We start from the raw sequence: 21,826 nt of genomic DNA on the forward strand, positions 1-21,826 counted from the left end.
TGGTGCTTTATTTTTTTTATTTACTTATTTTATTATTAGTGTGCCTGTGTGCAAGTGTATGCATGCTATAGCATGGACCTGGAGGTCAGAGGATAATGTCCTCTTTCCACTGTGGGCTCCAGGAATTGATCTCAGGTCATCAAGCTTATGCAGCAAGTGTTTTTACCCGCTGTGGTGGTTTGAATAAGATGGTCTGCATAGGCTCATATGTTTGAATGCTTGGTCCTCCATTAGTGGAACTGTTTGGGAAGATTAGGAGGTGTGGCCTTATTGGAGGAGGTGTGGCCTTGTCAGAGGAGGTGTGTCACTGGGAGTGGACTTTGAGGTTTCAAAAGCTCAGGTCCAGTCTCCCTCCCTCTCTCTCTGCCTGCAGATCAGGATGGAAGCCATCAGCCACCTGTCCAGCACTGTGCCTGCTGCCCCCACACTCTCTCCCATGATGATAATGGGCTCACCCTCTGAAATGGTAAGCAAGCCCTCGATTAATGCTTTCTTTTATAAGAATTGCATTGGTCATGGTGTCTTTTTCCACTTTCATAATTTATTTTATATGTTCTAAGAAATGTTTGCTTACCATATTTTACATAAACATATTTTACATTTTCTCTTAATAATTTTACATCCACATTCCATCTAGTGTTTGTGTGTGGGGTGAGATGGAGTCTAGAATCTTTGTTCCTCATAGAGATAACCATTGTTCCAGACCACTGTCAAAGACGTTTTCCTTTCTCCACTAACTGACTAGGCTTCCTTGACAAAAACCAAGTGACAATATATATATGGCCCCATGTCTGGACCCACTGCTCTGTTCCACTGATAGCTGTCTCTTTTCATCAGAATCACACTGTTTCGGTTGTTGTAGCCTAACGTGAAGTTTGGTAGTGTAATTCTTCTCATTTCTAATTGATTTTCAAAATACCTTTGGCTATTAATGGTCTTTTGCTTGAGACAGGGCCTTATTATGTATCCCTGGCTGGCCTGGAACTCACTAGGTAGATCAGGCTGGCCTTAAACTCACAGAGCTCTGCCTTCCTCTGCCTCTGTAGTGCTGGGATTAAAGGTGATTGCCATCACACGTGGCTTTCCAGTAAAATTTAAGGATCTTTATGTCTTGGTTATGACTTGGATACTTTGGATCTTTAGATCAGTTTTAGGTCAGTTGATTGTAGGCGGCCAGCTCCCACCTTTTCAAGGGTTCTTATGAGGAGGAGAGAGGAATAAGAAAATATTAGATAGAAAGATAACAAAGAGGAGAAGACAGAAACACAGGACAACTTTGGGAGGGCCTGGGTCAATACCCAACTGCCTTTTCTGTTTATTCAAAAGGGCTTTTTATAACAATGCCAAAGGGTGGGGCAAAAGACACCCCCCACCCCCCCCCCCGCTAGATCAAAGCACACTGCAAGTCAAGTGTGCTTCCAAACACCTGGTAAACACGGCCATGGTCAAATCATCCCTTTATGCAGCCCTGCTGGGTAAAGCAAGCTCAGATTCTCTGACCCTGAGTAAGTTCTCACTAGGAAACCTCTGTGGGTTTCCCACAGTTGATATCATAAAACTATTGAGTCTTATGTCACATGGATTTTTACATTTTAATTTATTCCATTTCATTTGGTCATTAAAAAAGCATATTTCTTTCAGGCATTGTTTCATAATTTCAGTGTAGAAGATTCATACCATTTTTATTACACCCACACACAAGTGTTTTGTGTTTCTGAATGCTATTACAAATGGCATTTATTCTAATATCATTTTTAAATCGTTCGTATGTAGAATGCAATTGTCTTTTCTGTGACTCGATGTATAGTGAGACTCTAAACGCACATTCTCCTTCCAGTGGGGTTGTTTCATTGTGTTGTGTGCATGTAGGTTCTCCTGTGCACACGGTCGTGGCAGCTACAAGGAGAGACAACTTTTGCTGTTTTTCTTCAATCTGTATGCCTTTTATTGCTTTTCTTGTCCTACTTCATTATCTAGGCTTTCCTCTTTAATATGTCTTTATTTTGGTAAAAAAAAGCAATCGTTGCAAAGCTCTTAGTTTTTCCTGTCTTTTTTCCTCCCTCCCTCCTTCCCTCCCTCCCTCCCTTGCCTTCCTAAAAATGTACAATTAGTTGTAAAACATCTTTCTATTCACAGAATTGGCATTTTTCTAGACTTAAGGGGGAAAAAAAACAGCTTAAATTTTTTAGTGTGAGCTGCCAGGTGTTTCTAGTCCTCTACTCCTTTTGGCAGAGCTGTTACCCTTCTTGAGTGCTGTATGGCTATTCCAAAGTAGTCTCTGAGATGACATATAGCGCATCTGTACCAGAGCATTAAACATATGAGATGGAAGCTATTCCATCTGCCTGGGTCTCTGAGCACCTACAATTAGCAAAGCCCATGCAGCTGATCCACAGTGTACACACGGCTTGAGATAGAAATAAAGTTCTGTTGTTTGAAGCACTTAAACCTGGTATTATTTGTTACAGCAGCATTACCTAGCCTAACCTCACTCATACAACTTGCATGATGTTTCCAAAGACAGGTGGCCAAGGAAAGTGGTAAGTAGAAATGGAGTATGACAACACATTGTTTTCTTCTTTGAGTGGGAAAAGAGAAACATACCCCCCCCCGAGAAACCAGCAGGGAACTGGGGCCCAGACTGTCTAATAAAGGTCTTGTACGTAAACAAGAACCTAAACATGGTAGACATGAGAAAAAGATGCTTCCATTCCAGCAAGCCAGAGTTCTATCAGCATGTGCTCTGCATAATTGAGAGCATGGCATCTTCTTTTCCCTACTTCCTCCCTGCTTGCAAATGGGAAAGACAAAAAGAACCTGTCCTCAAAAATTGTCCGGAGAAATTGTGCTGATTACAAAATGCTCTGCAAATGTAAAGTCTGATCTAAGTGGCGATTTTCTCCATTGCTCTGCCAATTGTAATAAATAAATATTGTTTTTAAAGCCGGCTCCTGGCTTGCTTTCCCGTGGTCATTCCATCAAACACTCCACCATGCCTGGGGTTATTGTCCATTCTGGATTTGCATGTGTGTGCGTGGGGCCTGTGTAATGCTGTTTACTGAGGAGCTGAGGACGCCCATCTTGTAGTAATAAAATTTGAGAACGATGTCATAGCCCATTGGAGAGGTGATGGGTCAGAACATCTCAGGAAAAATGCGCATGCGCTCTCTAAGTGCAGAAGGCCTTGTTCAGCATTCCTGCAGTCCCAGTGTGCAAGATTCAGTTCTTGGCCTAGCTTGAGTTGGTGCTCAAGCTTCCCGGTGCCTGAGATAGTCATCAATAGAATCCAGGGATGCTTGAAGACTGTGCACTTGCTATAGTTAAAATCATGTTCCCTGGCTACTCACAGGGACTGCGTGCTTGAAACAAGGAGGGGCACAAAGTCTCTGGTCCTAGCTGGTGGTTCAGTTGGTAAAGGCTAGGAGAGACAGTCATCCAGGCTTGTTCATTCACTGCATACCTGTCTAGTCACTGCTTCTACCAGTACCAAGTCTGCCAACATTGACTGATAAGTCAGACAGCATTCTAGCTACACTTTCTAGCCCCGGAAGGCGGCTCAGCCAGGAAGCCACACAAGTATAAGGACCTGAGTTCAATCCCCAGCATCCACATCAAATCCAGGCATGGTGGCATGTTCGTGTAAAGCCAGCACTAGAGAGTCCCAGACAAGAGGACATCTGGGGTTTGCTTATTGGCCAGTTTAGCTAAGTGATTGAGCTCCAGGTTCAGTGAGAGATCTCGTCAACAAAAACAAACAACAAACAAACAAACCAAAACAAAATGTGAAGAAAAATTGGGGAAGACACTCACCATCCACCTCTGGCCCCCGTACACATGTGTGTGTGTGTGTGTGTGTGTGTGTGTGTGTGTGTGTGTGTGTGCGCGCACACACACAAATCTCAGCCCTTAGGGAGCACATGTTCTGGTCAAATGATATAAACATCAATCAAATATTCATGATAATAAATATTTGATTATAAAATGCAATAACACCACTGAAGAATGATTTAAAATTCTGAGAGGATAAGGTAAGAAAATGAAGGGAACGGACTGTATCGGGGAAGCAGGTAAGGGAAACCTCTGGGGTCAACTGGCCACTGAGTGCCTAAAGGATGAATCCAGGGTTGCTAGTGTTTGCTCAGTTAGGGAGGAGAACAAAGCCAGGTAGAAGAAGCCACGCACTTGGCGTAAAGCAGACTGTGAAGGACCACTAGAGTCAGGAGCTGCTTTCAGGGGTGGCCCTGCAGAGTTGCTTTGTTTCTAGGGGGCTGAGGAAGGCTGACCATAAGAATAGTACTTGGGCTGGGCCTACAAAGAACTTTCTGGGTGTTTGAGAAGGAGGATGGGGGACAGAGGCAGGAAGGAGGGGATGAAGTCTCTGTGACAGGTTGTGGCTCTTCATGACTGCTAAGCTCAGGTGCCATGCTTCCTCTGTGGTAGTGAGGAGTCACTGAAGGCGTTGAGACAGGAGTGTGGGGAACTGGAGTCCTTGGCTGAGACATCTCCCTTCATCCTTTCTGGAGACAGACTTTTACAAAATCCCAAGGAAGCTGGGGAGATGGCCCACTGCACCAGTGTGGGGTCCTGAGTTTGGATCCCAGTACACACGTAAAGAGCCTGGCCTGGGAGTGCATGTCTGTAATCCCAACACTGGAACAGAGCAAACAGGTCCCTGGGGCTCGTGTGCCAGCCAGCCTAGCCAAATCGCAGCAGCAAGTTCAGGGAGACACTTTGCACACAGGAACAGGTACACACAATTCCGGTCAAGTCCTCAAAGCCTTTAGCCACCTTTGAGCTCAGAGAAGGGATACCATACCATGGTCAACTTTCTTTTGTCCTGATGCCTTAAGGAGACATCACAAGAGAGGCAGCTGGAGACACAGAGTCCTGCAGCTGAGCCTTCTTCCCTAGTGACAAGACAATGTGTATTTGAGCATGATACCCAATGTGGCTCAGAGCAGGGCACGGAGTGCCAACTGTGGCACAAAACAGAATGACACAAGCAAGGGCCTTGTGTTAGTTTTGTGCCTCTTTACAGATGCAAGGGAAAGGATTTTGACACATTCTGTAAGAAAGGACAGGTATAACTGGGCCAAAGGAATGGGAACCTCTAGGAGATGCCCCCTGAATTCAGGCCTGGCTGAATCAATCATGTCCTCAGGATTCTTCCTCCACAATTTCCTGGGTTCCCTCATTTTGTATACTGGCCTCATTATCTCCCACCTGGGTGGCACTTCCTCAGTGGAGGTGGTGGCTCACACCTTTAATTCCAGCACTCATGAGGCAGAGGCAGGTGGATCTCTTGAGTTTAAGGTAAGCTGAGTCTACCAAGCAAATTCCAGGATAGCCTGGGCTACACAGAGAAACCCTGTCTCAAAAAGAGAGAGAGAGAGAGAGAGAGAGAGAGAGAGAGAGAGAGAGAGAGAGAGAGAGAAGAGAGAGAGGAAGGAAGGAAGGAAGGAAGAAAGAAAGAAAGAAAGAAAGAAAGAAAGAAAGAAAGAAAGAAAGAAAGAGGAAATAAAGAAAAGCTGTTGACAGCTCTACCCTTCCATTCAGTAGAAAGAAGGAGTGTCTGTGGCATTTGGTCAAGCCTGTGCCAAGACTGCCTGTCAGCCCAGTAAATAAGCAAATCGAGAGTAGAGCTCCAGTAGAGATAAATCAGAGCTGACAAAAACTACTCCCTCCCCAAGGGCTGTTTTGCTCTCCATGGTCCCAAGTTTACCCATCTTCACATTTGAGAGGCTTTTCCTCTGCTGGTGGCTCTCATGGGCTGAGGCTTGTTCCTGCAGTACGAGCTTCCTCTTGGTTAAGGTACTTTGCAGGGGAGACCCACTGTACCCACAAACACTGATGATCCCACTGAAGAATCTAAAGCATATGACTTCTGTATAGGTGGGGGAATGAACTAATAGCCAGTCTTCCCAAAGCTCCTAGTCCTGGGCCTGCTAACAAGAGCCCACAAAGAGGAGCCTTACTACTGTGGTTGGAAAAAAAAAAAAGCAGATCCAGGGACCCTGGACCAGAGGGCCCTGAGCCCTGGATGAAGTGTCTCCTCCCCAGCCTCCTTCCCATCCCTGAGAACACCCCAGAGGGCTGTGAGCTGCCATGTGGGTGATGGGAATGGATCCTGGGTCCTCTGGAAGAGCAACCAGTGTTCTTTTTTTTTTTTTTTTGGTTTTTCGAGACAGGGTTTCTCTGTGTAGCTTTGCGCCTTTCCTGGGACTCACTTGGTAGCCCAGGCTGGCCTCGAACTCACAGAGATCTGCCTGCCTCTGCCTCCCGAGTGCTGGGATTAAAGGCGTGCGCCACCACCGCCCATCTCTCCAGCCCCCTCAATACATATTCTGATGAAGCATTTCTTCTAGGCGAGGGCCACAGACAAGGACTAGCCTTCTAATTACTTGGCTCTGAATGAAAGACTTAAGGATTTCTGGAAGGAGGAAGGATGGACCAGAACACAGTAAACTTGAGTTGCAGGAAAGGTGTAAGATCATGTTACAAGGGCTAGCTGACTATACTTATGGCTTACAAAGTGTGATGTATCGCCAAGAATTGTGGCACCTGCTTGTATCCCCAGCACTTGAGAGACCAGAGAGGAGAGGAGAGAGCTCTCAGCTAGCCTGGGCTTCATGAAAAGATCTTGTCTCAAAAACCAAGACCGAAAATAAACAAGAAAATGTAATGTGTATTTTAAAAAGGGAAGGGCCAGGAGCAAGGCTGCAGCCTTCCTTTAGCCTTGGGTTAGGAAGGACCTGGGTGCCCACTCTCTGTCCTGGAGGTGGTCCACTGCCCACCAGAGACTGGCAGAAAGGAAGGCTTGGTCTGTCTGGCCTTTGCCTCTGTCTTCCTCCTCTGGAAAATGGGACCAAGTGCCTGGCAGTGGTGTCGTGGGGTGGGGGCTCCAGTCAGGGGGCTAGGCTGATGATGAGTGTAAGGCAGCCATGGGGGAGCTGTTGGAAACTGGTAATTAATAAATGAAATGCCCTGGGACCGCCGCCCAGCCGCCTCACATGACATATCTGTCGCAGGCTCGGCAAACCATTAAATGACCATTTTCTGACAGAACGACTTCCCGCTGCCTGCCGCTGCCTGAGCGGCAATGACTTGCCAGGGGACTGTTCTCTCTTCCCTGATCCTCTCCTCTGCCCGCCCGCCTGCCCCCCTCACCCCGACTTCCTCCATTCTCTCCCTCCATCCCAGGCGCTGTCTGCTTTGCTGAGTTAAGGGGTACCATGTGCCTCTCCTGTGCTGTGTCTCTGGCTGTCTCTGGGTGTCTCTCTCCCACTCTGGGTGCCTGTGTATCTCAGCGGGGGCTGGTTCGCGCCCTCTTGGTGTCTCTGGTCCCTCCCTCTCTCCCTCCCCCCCCTCTCCCTCTCTCCTCCTCTCCCACTCTGCCATGTCGTCCGTCCTCAGCGCTCTGCCTTCCCGCTCCCAAGCTGCTGCCTCTCGGATGCCGCCACCCGCTCCCTGGCCCCCTGTACCTCTCTCTCCCCGCTCCCCCTATCTGCACTGACTCCCCCCTTCCCCCAGCCTCTCTGTGTGTCTGCTTTGGCCTCCCCCATCCCACTTCCCCCCTCCCCGGCTGCCTGACGGCTCTAGTTCATTTCTGCCTGTTTAATTGGGCCCCGGATGAGTTTGGTCGACAGGGCCATTCATCATGTGGCCGCGGCTGGCGGCGGAGCCCGGGGGAGCTGGGCTGACAGCTCCGCCAGGCTGGGATGCGGCCTGCGTCGGGAAGTTCACATATTTGGGCATTAGTGCAGCTATTAGTTTAACAAGCTTCGTTTATCCTTGTCACTACCACTTCAGCTTCCCATGTAATCATTTGAAATGTAGATTACAGCCAGACAAATGGGACAGCACGAGACGCGTGGGGTGGAGGGAGTGACACGCGGCTCGTTAGGGCCGCCTTCCTGGCCCCATCCCTCCTCCAGCAAGGCTTTGATTAGCTTAATATTCACATGATTTCAGTGGGAAGCGCCAGTCACCTGTGCCGAGCCAGGGGCTGGGCAGAGGTACCCAGGGTGCATCCAGGTGAAGGTCCCGGCTCTCCTGGGTTACAAGACAATCCAGGCTGGCCACGACGCACGAGGGGCTCAGAGCCTGCCCCCTAACACCTCTCCATGATTTTTCCTTCCCAGATGAGGTGGTTTCCAGGCAGACCATGGCTTTTCCCTTCCACCCTGATCTTAGCAGCTGCTTTTTGCCTGCACGACCTGAGTAAGGCCTGAGTCTCCCCGGACCTCATGTCCCCATGCAGAAAATGTGGGGCTCGATGTACTGCTAGGATCCATCTCACTCCAGCGCCGGTGATGGAGCCACTTTGGTTCTGGCCTGTTTCTGTGCTACACACTGTAGACCAGGGCTCTTAGGCGGATATAAACCAGGTTGTGTCCCAGAGCCCATGGGTTCTGAAAGTCCCGTAGGGCCTGGGGAGGGCAGAGGGCGGAGGAGGCACCGCCCACCCTGTGGTGCTTTCTTAATGCCTCTCCTTTGTTCATACACTTTCTTGTCCTCCAACTCCTGCAGCTGTGGAACACCCCAGCTCTCCCTTGCCTTTGGAGTTTTGTGTCCCCTGGTCCTGCCCCCGACTCCCTTTCTCAGACTTGTTTTCATCCTTTGAGTTCATAGTTTGAATGTTCCCTCCTCCAGGAAACCTTGCTCTCTGGCCTTCATGTACCTCTCCTCTTAATTCTGAGCCACCCCATCATAGTCTAACACACAGGACTAACCTGCTGCTGTAAACTCTCTGAGGGCAGGGCCTGCCTACCCTGATCCCCTGGTTTCTGGAAGCTGCCTGGGCAGTATCCGTTGAAGACCGGCACCAGCACATGCAGCGATGTGCCCATGCGCCCGAGAAGCCTTGAGAAGCTGCCATGCACCTGTGGTCCCCACTTAACAAACGTGCTGTGTTGGGGCTCCCTCCTCCCAGCTCCCAGAAGAAATGGCTGCCCCTTAAACAGTTTAGCTGCGAGGCAGAGGTGGGAAGAGGACTCAGGATGCAAAGAGAGACAGGGCAGCCGCGGAGGGGGTCCGCAAACTCCAGAGAGCAGCCATTGGGATGAGGCCAGGCAGGAACAGGGGACAAACTCTGACCTGTCACTCCTCTCTCCCTCCAGTGTCCCACTGATGCCCGCCCCCCAATTGACTACATCCATCCATCGGAAGCCAGAGGCCTAGGGAGTCTGGGTGATTTAGTCCAGAGACCAGTTGGACAGGTCAGGACAGACAGAGCAAGAAGATGGGAACCAGTGTGGATGAGAGCAACGGAATGTGTCCAGCACAGCATCTTTGTGAGATGCCTCAGGCAGGCCACTCTGGGTCAAAACCTACCCAGAAGGGCCCCAGAAAAAGATGTCTCGGAGCCTAGTGGAGGGTCCCCCGGACACTTTCATTTCAGCCCCTAGCTGTCATTGCCTCACCTAGCACAGCGACCCAGAGCACTCCTAAGCCCCAGCCTCGTTCTTGGCTCTCCCTCTGTGAGGAGCTTGTCTCGCTTTCTTCCTGACACCTTCTGAATAATGACACCAGACCCTGAAAGCAACGAGTCGTGAATCAAAGTGGCTTCTTGCTATCATAAAAGAGATGTTCTAAACCCCAAACATAAAGATCGTTTTATCTTTATTAATAGTTTAATGCATCTGAGAAAGCTATTTGACATTTTTTACACCTCCAACTCTTTCCTTCATGCATTGCTGGTCAGATTACACCAGGGTTCAGCCACTTAAATCCACTTAATAACTGACTGAATTCTACACTGAATTTACATTGAGCTACAAGCTGATTCTAGGATACAGACGAATTTTCTAGCGGGAGAAAAAAGCTCAACACCCTGACTCCTAAGTTGTAAATCTGCTCTAATAATGAAAAAGGAATTAGTCGAAGGATTGGGACTGATGTCATGTTTAACGGCTCTTCCTGATGAAGGCTCTTCGTCGTGCAGTGAAGGAATGTTCCTCCATTAATAATGGGGAGTGAGACTTTTCTTCACCTACGTAATTAAAGCAGCACACTTGCAAACACAGATGTGAGATTAATTGAAAACACATGGAATCTGCATGGAGAACAATCTGACCCTTCCCAACTGCTGGCAAGCCCAACACACATCAGTGCATGACATTGTGAGGAGAAAGGGTTGTTATTAATGATATCTGAACTGGAATGGCATCTAATTGGCTAATTTTTTATTGTAGGTGCATTTGCACACCACTACTACATCACAAATGCATATGCAAATGCACAGTGCCATACCTAACATATACATGTACACACACTGTAGCCCAGCACACCACACACAAACATAACCCCACACCCCACACACACATTAAACACATCTGCACAGAGCTGTGTTGTACCAGGTACTCTCAAGACTTAGGGAAGCAGGGAAACATGTTCTCTGCCTCTTCTCAACTTCCTAGAAAGGAAAAAATATTGTAACTGTCAGAAATGTGATAGGACTGCCAAAGACATATGGAAAAAACCCAAACACACCATGTAAGTTGTGGAAATAAATCCTAATTCCATTTGTCCCGTGACAGTGTATAAACCACACATTTTTCATCAAGATAGGAAATTAAAACCCCCACCAGGTTCCAAGTCACTGGGGAAGTTGGATAGAAACCCTAGCATCCTGGCAGAAGGAGGAACATCTGTGGGCTGGGCTAGGACCTAAGGATGCTTCAGTACCACGGACAGCGGATTTTCGCCCGCAGGGGTTCCGAATTTCTCTGTGACTGACTGCTCACATAGGCAGGGGTCACCGCTGTCTAAAAATAGCGCAGGCACACTTCTCATCTTAAAAATTCTTTAATTAGGGGCTGGAGAAGTGACTCTGTGGCTAAGAGCTCTTGCTACTTTTCCAGAGGACCCAAGTTTAGTTCCCAGCACCCACATCTGGCTGCTCACAACTGCCTGCAACTCCAGCTCCAGGGGATCTGGTGCCCTCTTCTGGCCTCCTGAGGCACCTGCACACATGTGGTATACACATGAACAGACACATATACATAAATAAGAATAAAGTAAAATGACTCAAAACTTCTTTAATTAAGCCTAGGTTTGATTCAGGGGAAGTCTTTGAACAGTCTTCGTGTTCACACGTCTCCTGAAATGCATCTCCCAAACCCATAACTAACTCTTCCCCCACTGAAGCTCACCTGATTCATTTCAAACCTCCATGTAGCCTAGGAATTTTTCCAATACCCAACTTAACTCCTTCCTTACCAGAAAATTCCCAATAGCTGTTAATATTAACTAACATCAGCCAATCCCAGGCTCTAGAGAATTTGAGAATGTTACTCTAGTCCATTCAAATAAGTGGCCGTTTAATTGTACGTTTGGTTTTTCTTCTCCTAAGTCAGTTTTCTAGTCATGAGGGAGGGTCCCAGTATTTCTTGAGAACTTCAGTGTTGTTAGTGGGGTTCTGTAGAATGTTCTTAAAGCTGCCCGCCAAAGACTAAACGATAATACCTTTGGTTCATTCTCATCTACACACCGTTCTTCCTCAAGGATACCACAAGTCAGACAGGTGTCTCTGCAGAACAGACTTTCCTGTTGTGGTGGTTTGAACGAAAATATCCCCCATAGGCCCTGGCATTTGGAGACTGGGTCCCCACTTGGTGGCTCTGTTTGGGGAGGCTTTGCATGTGTAGCCTTGCTGGAGAAAAAGGTTTTAAAACCTCACACTATGTAGTGCTAGTAAGCTCTCTTTGCTTCCTGCTTGCTCTTTGCGATGCACGCTCTTCACTGTTCCTTCTGCCGTGTCTGCTGCCTGTACCATGCTTCCCTGACATAATGGACTCCCATTTTGTTGGAACCATAAGCCCCAGCAAACCCTTCCTTCTATGAATTTTTTGGGTCACAGTGTTTTATCAAAGCAGTAGAAAAGTAACTGATATACTTCTCTCAAAGTTTGCCCCTCATGGACCCCTAAATCACTATTTTTAATAGCTCCCCTTGGAACTGAGTGGCAGTCCCTGGCAGCTTGGTACTTCTTTAGCTGGGGAGCTAATCCCTAAGATGCATGCCTCATTGTGGCCAGGCAACTGCAATTTCATCCTGGGGGTGTGTTAGTTATTGGCTCATTGCTGCAGCCAAAAAGCCTGGCAGAACAATGTACGGGAGGAGGGGGTGTTTTGGCTCACAGTCTGAAAGTACAGTCTTCCATGGTGGGGGAGTCAAGGTGGCGGGGGTGTGAGGCAGCCGCTCACGTTGTCTCTGTGGTCAAGAAGGAGAAAGAAATGGACACTCACTCGTGCTCAGCTGGCTTTTCCTTCAGTTTAGACCCCAGCCCACGGAACAGTGCCACCCACGATCAGGGCTGGGCTTTCCACCTCAGTGAACTCAGTCTAGAAACTCTTTTTTTTTTTTTTTTTTTTTTTGAGACAAGGTTTCTCTGTGTAGTCTTGGTGCATGTTCTGGATCTTGCTCTGTAGACCAGGCTGGCCTTGAACTCAGAGATCTACCTGCCTCTGCCTCCCAAGTGCTGGATTAAAGGTGTGCGTCACCACCGCCCAGCTAGAAACTCTTTCACACAGGTTTGTCTCCGAGGTGAGTCTAGATCTGGTCAAGATGACAGCATTACCATCACATGTGGGGAGCAGTATTCAGAGATCCAGCTCACTAGCTCAGCAGCACAGCACTTGGGGCTGCAGAGGGCCTCTGTGCTACCAGGATCACCACAGGAGTCCAGACACAAGTGACCCTCACATCTCTGACTCACCCTTGCCTCTGAGTTCTCATGGTGATTCTTGGTCACTTGACTGTGGCCAATATGGAACCATAGTCCCCCTAGACTTCTGAAGTGAAGACGAGATAACAAGGCTCAATCTAAGTCCCCGTTGTGCAGAAGAGACATCGAATCCCAGAGGAGGACCTTCTAATCCGGATGGGAGAGGAATCGGGCAAGAAGATGACAGTGCCCTGGGGTCTGGTCTCATCTGGATCTTTGCGGGTTTCTGAAGAGGCCCAAGTCCTCTGACATTTCTGCACAAGACTCCCCTGTCCCCCATCACCTTTCAATTCAACTCCACTGGAGGAATATGTCTCTAAACTGAATCAGTGGGGTAGGCAATGGGGTCCTGAGGGTACAATAGCTATGTTCCATCAGCTCCTCTCAGTAATATTAATAGAATATGCAGATGGACACACATCTAAGGACAGAGGTCTCAGTCCTGGCATCCCCTTACAACTAGATGTCACCACCTGATTCAGCTCCAGCCAGTGGGGTGTAGGCAGATGTGCCAGGCAGTGGTTTTCTAGAACCTTGCTGAAGGGACACCCCTTCTTTGTCTCCTCTGTTCTGGAGGCTGGAATCCCGATGCTCTGTCTTGGGCCAAGTGGCTGAAGAGATGCAGCCTTGGGAGGGCCAAGGTTGACTGAGTCTGCTCCCTGTGGGGCTCCTTGGCCAAGCTGCCATATCAGCCATGGATCACTGACCTCCAGGCTCCATCTGTGAGAGCAGATGATCTGTCCTGTTTAAGCCACTGTTATTCTGAATTTGTCAGTCACTCATAGCAGAATAACTAACTATTACCAGCGGTAGAATAAATATTTAACAAGGATTTGGAAAAAAAAAGTCTGCTCTTTTAGCTTTGCCAAGAAAAACAGTACACTTCTTCACAACAAAATACTCCTAAGAAACTAGACTATGGCCAAAAGTAGTTTCAAATAAAGTGATTCCCTCTCTACACATGCTCGTCAGGGAGACTAGACAGAGGCTGTGGTCAGAGGCAAGAGACCTGAGAGCCTGTGGTTGGGAGGAAGTAGAGCCACTTGCCTGCTTTTTAACTTCCTTTTGGATTTACTTTAAAGAGATTTTCTTACATTTATTTATCTGATTGATTGATTGGCGTGTGTGTGTGTGTGTGTGTGTGTGTGTGTGTGTGTGTGTGTGTGTGTTTGCACATATGCTGTGCCATACATGTGGAGGTCAAAGGACCACTTGCAGGAGTTGGTTCTCTCCTTCCACTGTGTGAGTTCCAGACATGGAACTCAGGTTTTCAGGTTTGGCAGCCAAGTCCATTTACCCACTGAGCTATATTGCTGGCCCCTATATTAATTTGTATTTATGTCTCTGAGCCTGTGTGTGGATGTGTACACATGCTTGTGAGTGCCTATGGGGGGAAAACCATCTAGAGCTGGAGTCACAGGCAGTTGTGAATCACCTGACGTGGGTTCTAGGAGCTGAATGCCAGTCTTCTGGAAGAGCAGCAAGCACTCTTAACCACTGAGCCATTGCTCCAGCCCCTTGAATTTGTTTTTCTACCCATCCATTTATCCATCTATCCATTATCTATCTATCTACCTACCTATCTATCTATCTATCTATTTATCATCTATCTATTTATCATCTATCTATCTATCTATCTATCTATCTATCTATCTATTTATCTATCTATCTATCTATTTATCATCTATCTATCTATCATCTATCTATCTATCATCTATCTATCTATCTATCATCTATCTATCCATCCATCTATCTATCTTTCTGTCTATTACTGTGTGCATAGTGTATGTGTGTGCACATTAATGCCATGGCACATGCATGGGGGGGGGTCAAAGGACAACTTTGTGGAGCTCATTCCTTCATTCCATCCTTATATGGGCACCAGGGATGCAACTCAGGTTGCCAGGCTTCTGTGGCAATCACCTTTGCCAGCTGAAGAACATCATCGGTCAGTATTATTATTTTTTCTAAATGTTATCATGTTTATGTACTTATTGTGTGTTTGTGTGTGCAGAGTTTAGAGACAGTCCGAGGGAGGTTGTCCTCTCCTTCTACCAAGTGGTCCTGGGAACTGAACTTAGGCCATCAGACTTGGTGACAAGGGTCTTCACCACAGAGCCATTTGCTGGCCTTTTTAAAAAGCACCAGGAGAGGAACAGATGGAAGCCCATTTTGTGTCTTCGAAGGCCCTGCCCAGGTGCACCAGATGGGCCATTCGGTGTTGCCAAATGGCCATCCAGCTCCTGCTCAGTGCTCGGTGACCAGGCATCCACCTTCTTCCCAGATGAGAAAAGGACAGTAGGTTTCACCTGGGGAAACACAGTAAGTCCTTACCGGGCTGAGTGAGCATGCTTAGCAGGGGTGGCCTATTCCTGCTGTTTGGTGACAGGTACCGACTCCCAGAGGACACCCGTTCCACGCAGTCCTGCCTTCCCCGGTACCTTGCAGACACCGTTTCTGAGCTCCTGAACCCCCATCTATTCCCCCCCGCCCACCAGGAGGGGTGTTCTCCCGAGTCAGGGACCAGGCATACTTCACCTCTGTGCTGCAGCCCTTGTACCCTGCAGAGACCCTGCTGTGAAGTGGAGATCAAGGAATCCGTGCTGGCTGAGGAACAAGGAAAATTGGCAATGTATTTCAAGTACAGATCCAGTCAGGTGTGGTGGCACCTGCCTGCCAACCTAGCACTTGGGAGACTCCATATGGTCTGAAATCAATCAATCAATCAATCAACAATAACAACAAAATGGAAAAACCACAAAGAAACAATGACAGCCGCAGTAACAAATGCAGAGCGTGGCAGCCTTCTGCCGCCCAGCGGATTTGTGGTTTTATTGGCATTTTGGTTTGGCCCAGTTGAACTGCGCCTGCGGAGGCGGCGTAAGAGTATGAGAAGGTCCCAAGAACCCTGCCTCTAGGGAAGAGTGAGTGGAACAGCCTTGGCACCCCCCTCCAGGCCTTCACTGCCTCCTGCAGAGCTGGCTGGGGTGCTAAGACCAACGGAGTGCTTAGTTGGGGTGCAGAGGCTCAGTAACTTCCTTTTTAGGGGCCACACCACTTGGCTTCAAGTCTTGGCCACACTGCCTACCACCTGCATAATGGTGAAATCTCTTTCCAAGCTCATCCCGGAGGCTGGTAATTACACTCACCATGTTATTGTGTGGGTTAAATGAGACGACACGTATGTGTGTGTGTGTGTGTGTGTGTGTGTGTGTGTGTGTGTGTGTAATCAATTTGTTTAAGAGGCATCACTCTGAGCTGTAAACATGAAATGAGATAAAGTTCCACTCTTCACTAGGTAAAGCTGTTCTTTCCCATTTCTGGTGGAGTGGCGGGATTTTTTATCATCCTGGGTTAGATTCTAGAACTTTCTGATTATTTCCAGTTACTAGAACAATTTCATCTTGACATCGGCTCTGCTCTTTTGGAAACCTCTGTCTCAGACATAATTCAAAACTGGTGTTCTCTCCCTCTCCAGTGCAGGCTGGGCCTTTCTGTGGCCTGAAGAGACTCCGAGTTCCTCTTCTGGTGCTGCAAACCATGGATGGTGACTTCAGATAACTATCATTATCTCATGGTTACTGTGGGCCAGGAGTTTGGTCATTCCTTAGCTGGATCCTCTCCTTGGGGCTGCCAAGGCTGAGCTCAAGGTTCCTGCGAGGCCGCCACTGCTTTACAGCTCGGGACCCTCCCTCTCCATCCCTGAGCTGCTGATAGAGCCTGGTTCACCCAGAACAGTGAATCAAGTTCCAACAGCTCTAGAACTGATGTTCCCGGCTCCTGGAGGCTGCTGGCCATTCCCTGGAGCATAACTCTGCCCACAGCGTGGCAAGTATCCGCCTCTCTGATCCTAAACCCTCTTATAAAGTGATGGCCTGTTGAAGTCAGGCCCACTCAGGATACTCTCTTTCAATTCGGATCAGTGTATTAGGGACCCGAATTACACCTGCATCATCTGCCTACTGTGGTCCTGTGGAGATAAATCCTATGTTCCTCCCCTCCTCACTCCTGCGCCCAGTTCATGGATGTTGGAAGATGAGGCTCTATTTCTCCCCAAGCCCCTTAATGAAGACTTCCCACCCAAAACAGCCTGCAGTGTCTAAGTGCCCCTTTGCCAGGGAGAGGCTCTTTGGGGTCCCAGCAGGGCAATATAACTGTAGCTATCACCAGTGGCATTCCATTGCCCACAAGGTACTGGCATGTAGTTGGCATATCCTTTCTCTTGCTCCAGTAAGCAGAAGGGCGGGGCCAGAATCTTGGCTGGTGGAGAAGATGCACAAACAGGAAGTGGAAATTCCAGTCCCCTCTTCTCGAAGTTACATTGCAAAGGGTTCTCTTAGCTGTTGCTGCTCGGCTTGAGGAGGAATCAGCAATCCTCCTCAATGGGAGGGAGTGTCTGGCCTCTCTGATGAACCTGAGTGTCCACTTCCTTCCGTCTCAAACCTCTTGCATTTGTGGTCAATGGTTGTGGTCACGGATGGTGAATGGAGGCTGTTACTGAGCATCAGGTCTAGCCTCTGCAGTGTATCAGTACTGCAAGAAGTGACGTGAATGCTTGGCTTCAATTATGGGCCTTGGTTATGTAATTCTGGAGCAACAGGAAAAGTCCTCTAAGTATTAGTGCCTGGTAAACAGTTAGTACTCAGTAAATGCTAACAGGAGTTCTTGTTCATGGCTTAACCCAGAGCTCTGTTCAGAAGGTGGCCAGCTGAGCAGAGTGGGTCTGGAGCAGGTTTGCTGAGGTTGTACTGTGAAACGCCTTCCATCCTCCCAGGACAGAGGTATGGTAGCCTTCAAGCTTGGTGTCAGGTAGGGCTCAGCTGAGGGCAGGGCAGAGGTGAGGCCTGGAGCTGGGGAGAGCGTGTTCAGGCCATCCTGAGTGAAGAAGCCAAGGTGGCAATTCTCAGCATTCATGGTGTTGCTGGTCCTGCCTCAAACCTGTCTCCTGTCTCCCTCATCACACAGCTAGGCCGCATCTGTCTCCCTTGCAACGGTGTGTGGCCATAGGGCTAGGCTGTGGCTAGAAGTCTGTGAAGGTAGACCTTTTCAGCCCTGCTGATGGAGATGAGCAGGCTCTTTCCTTCTTCGAAGGTCTAATGCTCTCAAATTAGGCAAACTTGAAAATGGCAAAGCCCAGAGAAAAAAGGAGCCTGGATCCTTGGGTCACCTTGTGGAATGGCTGTCTGCCTTCTGGGAACGCCAGTTAGGTGGGCCCCAAGCAGATTTCTAGTGGGTTACCATTGCAGTTACGGGCTATGCTTATTTTATTACATAGGCTGGCATTGCCTTAACCAGCCCACAAGTTTACCAATGAGGGGGAAAACGAGAGCATCTATGGAGTCCATAGTTTAAGAATTTCTCCAAGTTTTCAACTTAGCTGCCATGCTCTGTAAAATACACACAATGTTTTGATTCCACTTCACAGAAGGGCTTTCTTTATAAATGCTCTTTGGGGGCCTCCCCTATTAAAAGAGGCCCGCTTGTAGAAACCGCTGCTTAGCATTTTTGGAACTTGTTATCCTATTCAGCAGAGTGCAAGTCAGGAGGGCTCTGCACTCGGACAATTACTGCTCTTGATTAACACCAAGAACTGATGAGTTGGCCTTTCCAGCGTGCTAAGCAAAGCCAGCCAAGCAGAAAATATCACTGAAGGGGAAACAACAGGAAGTGATTCTCTTGGTTACATTAGCGCTGTTGCGATATTTACACATGTTTGTGGATGGTGGAGGAAGCGCCGCCGCCGCTGCTGCCGCCGCCGCCGCCTCCGCCGCGTGCCCTTCCGGATGACACCACTGATCTGGAAAAGCCACATCTCCCTCCCAACCTGAGCTGTCCATGTCCTCTAAGACTACTGCAGCCTCTTGGAAGAGTCCCACACCCAGGGGTGGTCAGGCTGAGCTCGGGGTCTCTGCTTTGCCCCTTTCAACCCCACCCCCACTTTCAGGCAACTGAGGGACCAGACATGGAAGGATGGCTTTGGTCTCACACTCGCAGACAGCTCAGCGGCAGCCCGGTGGGGTCTGTTTCTCTGTACCGTCTCCAGTATTGACAGAGCCCCTGTTCTTTTAAAAACTGTGTGAGTTGGCTCACCTGTAATGCCTGGGAGGCTGAGGCAGGAGGATCATCCTGAGTTTGAGCATCAGCCTGGGCTAGAGTGAAATCCCATTTGAAACCATAAAGCAAAACAATAAATATTCCTGTAAATTTGCGTTATGCTTTTAATCAGAGGCTGAGCTTGTACTGATAAGTAGTACATGTCCTTTTATGAATGAGCTGTGTGTGTCTCGATCATTTTTCTGTGGAGGAGGGCACTGTCTTCACATTTTACATGCAAAACTTTTGTATATTAAGAGCACTGTGTCTTTTCACATGTCTTAGATTTATTTTACTGAGCCATTTGCCTTTGCATTTTGTTAAAAAAATTTTTTTAATCACACATAAAGTTTTATCTCTATTATATAAAATATATTATCCAAACACATCACTCTTTTCTTTGGAGACTTTGTTTCTCTTTTTGAGCTACAAAGTCATGTTGCATGCAGTCCCTATGACCCAGCTAGTTTCATGGAAAATTGTAAAGTAACTCCTTACTTAGTCCCGCAGAAACTGGATTAAATGTGGAGTGCGAGGAAAGATCTTTCCGGGGACCATGCTGGGGAGCTAAGAAATGGAAGTGGGCGGTGGGGTAAAAGTCTCCAGCACAGACAGGACACAGCGTGCTGGCTAGAGACAGTAAGACACGTAACAATAAGCAAACCCAAACCAAATATGATCACTTGGGGCGTCAATATCTCTAGTAGTCTAAAACTACAATGGCTGTGTCTGCTGTGAGGAGGCTTCCGGGTGCCAAGCACCCCACTTTCTGGACTTGGCAGGCAGAGTAGGTCGCCTGAGGTCAGCTGTGGCAAGCAGGCCTGGAGGGCCCCCTCCCCACACAGCCATGTGCTGGGTGTGTTGGCTTCTCCCGCTCTCTGCAGCCGGCTGAGGGGGGGCTTCAGCCCCGGCCTGCACTTGCCACCTTCTCTTACTCTTTGGGCAGTTCTAGGTGCTAGGAAATGACATGTGCCCAGGTAACCATCTCTTTTGGTCCCTATTCAGGTTAGCACTGAGTCTGACATACAGAGCCTCGGAGGGCAGGACCACAGGGTTCTGGGTGAGCAGTCTGGGGTCTCCACCCAACACACCTTAGCCTGGGAGGCTCTCCTTCCTGCCTCTCTTAAAGCCCCTGTTGGAATCCTGTGCATTCTTCCCGGCTCAACTCAAAAGGCACCTCTTCCGGGAAGCCTTTCCCTAGCGAACTCTCTCAAAACGGAATGGAAATTCCCTTCTGAGGATACACACTTCCCTGTCTGCCCAAATGTAGATGACTATGGTCATGTGGTGACTAGAATTAAAACATACACTTCACCTGCACCAGACGGGTTTCTTCTGTCACTTCCCACCTCATTCTGTTGAGACGCTCAGGGCTCTCGGGGAACTGGAGCTCAGGCTAGCCTGGCTGGTTCAGCAAGCCCCTGGTTCTGCTCCTTCTCTTCTCCTAGTACCAGGCTTATCGACACACACCGTCATGCCTGGCTTTCACGTCAGTTCTGGAGGGCCTGAACTCAGGTTCTCATGTTTGTGCAGAATGCGCTTTGGCCACGGACCCATCCCCCAGCCCACATTTTGACTTCTTTGCACCAGAGAAGACATCTTGGTGAATGTCACATTCATCATCTAGAAGACCTTTTCACACACTGCACAGCCCTTACCCCTCCCTCACAACACTGAGGCAAGTGTGACAAGGAGCACACACACCCATTGTACAGGAGAAGGAATGAGGACGACTGTAAGCTAAGAGAGTGCTTGTACCAACAAAATGGCTCCCTGCCAAGCCCCTTAAGAGACTGACTGTGCCTTGTCTCATGGAGGCTTCCTTCCCCACTCTGGGCATCCCTGTATGCAGCACCTGCCAGAGCCTGGCTTGGAGGGAGTCCGGGGAATGAACAGACCTGAGGCTTCACCTTGCGCTTCAGACCTCAGGCCTCCCTTCTCTCCCTCTGTGGTTGTTCCAGGTGGAGAAAGATGCAGGCCGGCTGGCACTTCCGATCTTAAATTTATTACTCTCCTTTTGCTGTGACAAACCCCCTAAGAGAAAGAACTTATTCACGAAAAAGTTTTATTTTGGCTCACCATTTCAGAGGGGTCAGGACATATTTGTTTGGCCCCGTGTGCTTGGGCCGGACATTATGATGGTGGGAGCATGGGGCAGAACAGGCAAGTCCACATGGTGGTCCAGGATGTGCAGAGAAAGGCAGGAAGGAAATGGCCAGTCAAAATATACTGCCAAAGACCCACCCGTTTCCTCCAGCTGGGCTCCAGACTTTCAAAACACCAACCGGTGGGAAACATTTCCAATTCAATTACAGTCACCCTCCTGTCCTGGGGGCTCTGTCCCTCACCTTCACTCAGCTCTCACGTGGGGCTGCACCTGCCCTGGCTATCACAGACACCACTGCCCTGCTTCTGACACAGACAGCAGGAGCAAGGCTTCGGTCCCCAGGGACGCAGAAGCACGAGCCTTGGTGGCTCCCTCCCTGTGTTATCTACCCCAAACACAAGCGCTTCCTCTAAAGCTGGTGCTCTAAGTCAGAGGCTTGGGAGGAAGAAGAGCTGGGCTCTTCCATGCTCACCTCCCCTTCTCCCTCCCTGAGGAATCATCTTCATCGTCACCATCCATTGCAAAAACGAATGGAGGCCATGCAGCCGGCTTTATTAAATATGAATGAGTCGCAGTCCACAGCCCCACATGGTCACTCGCCCACTCCATCTCTGGCAATTACTGAGTTGCACACACTGTGCCAAGGGGCACAGTGGTCCCCGCCTGCCCTTGCAGACTGACGGAGCCCGGCAGGGGCATGGCTCGGGTCTACAGCTGCCCTTCCCCCTGATGAAAAACAAACCAGCCACCCCTGGCTCCCATGCAGCCCCGCTGCTCAGTTTGAAAGGCTCAGGGACAGGGTTTGCCTCTCAAGACTGTAGAGCCTGGGCACCCAGCTCAGGTCAGACAGAGCCGTGCTTTGGAGACTGTGGGCAAGGTACTCTGGTGTGATCGGCTTC

Source organism: Peromyscus leucopus, chromosome 2 (assembly GCF_004664715.2).
Source record: "Peromyscus leucopus breed LL Stock chromosome 2, UCI_PerLeu_2.1, whole genome shotgun sequence".
Taxonomy (NCBI): domain Eukaryota; kingdom Metazoa; phylum Chordata; class Mammalia; order Rodentia; family Cricetidae; genus Peromyscus; species Peromyscus leucopus.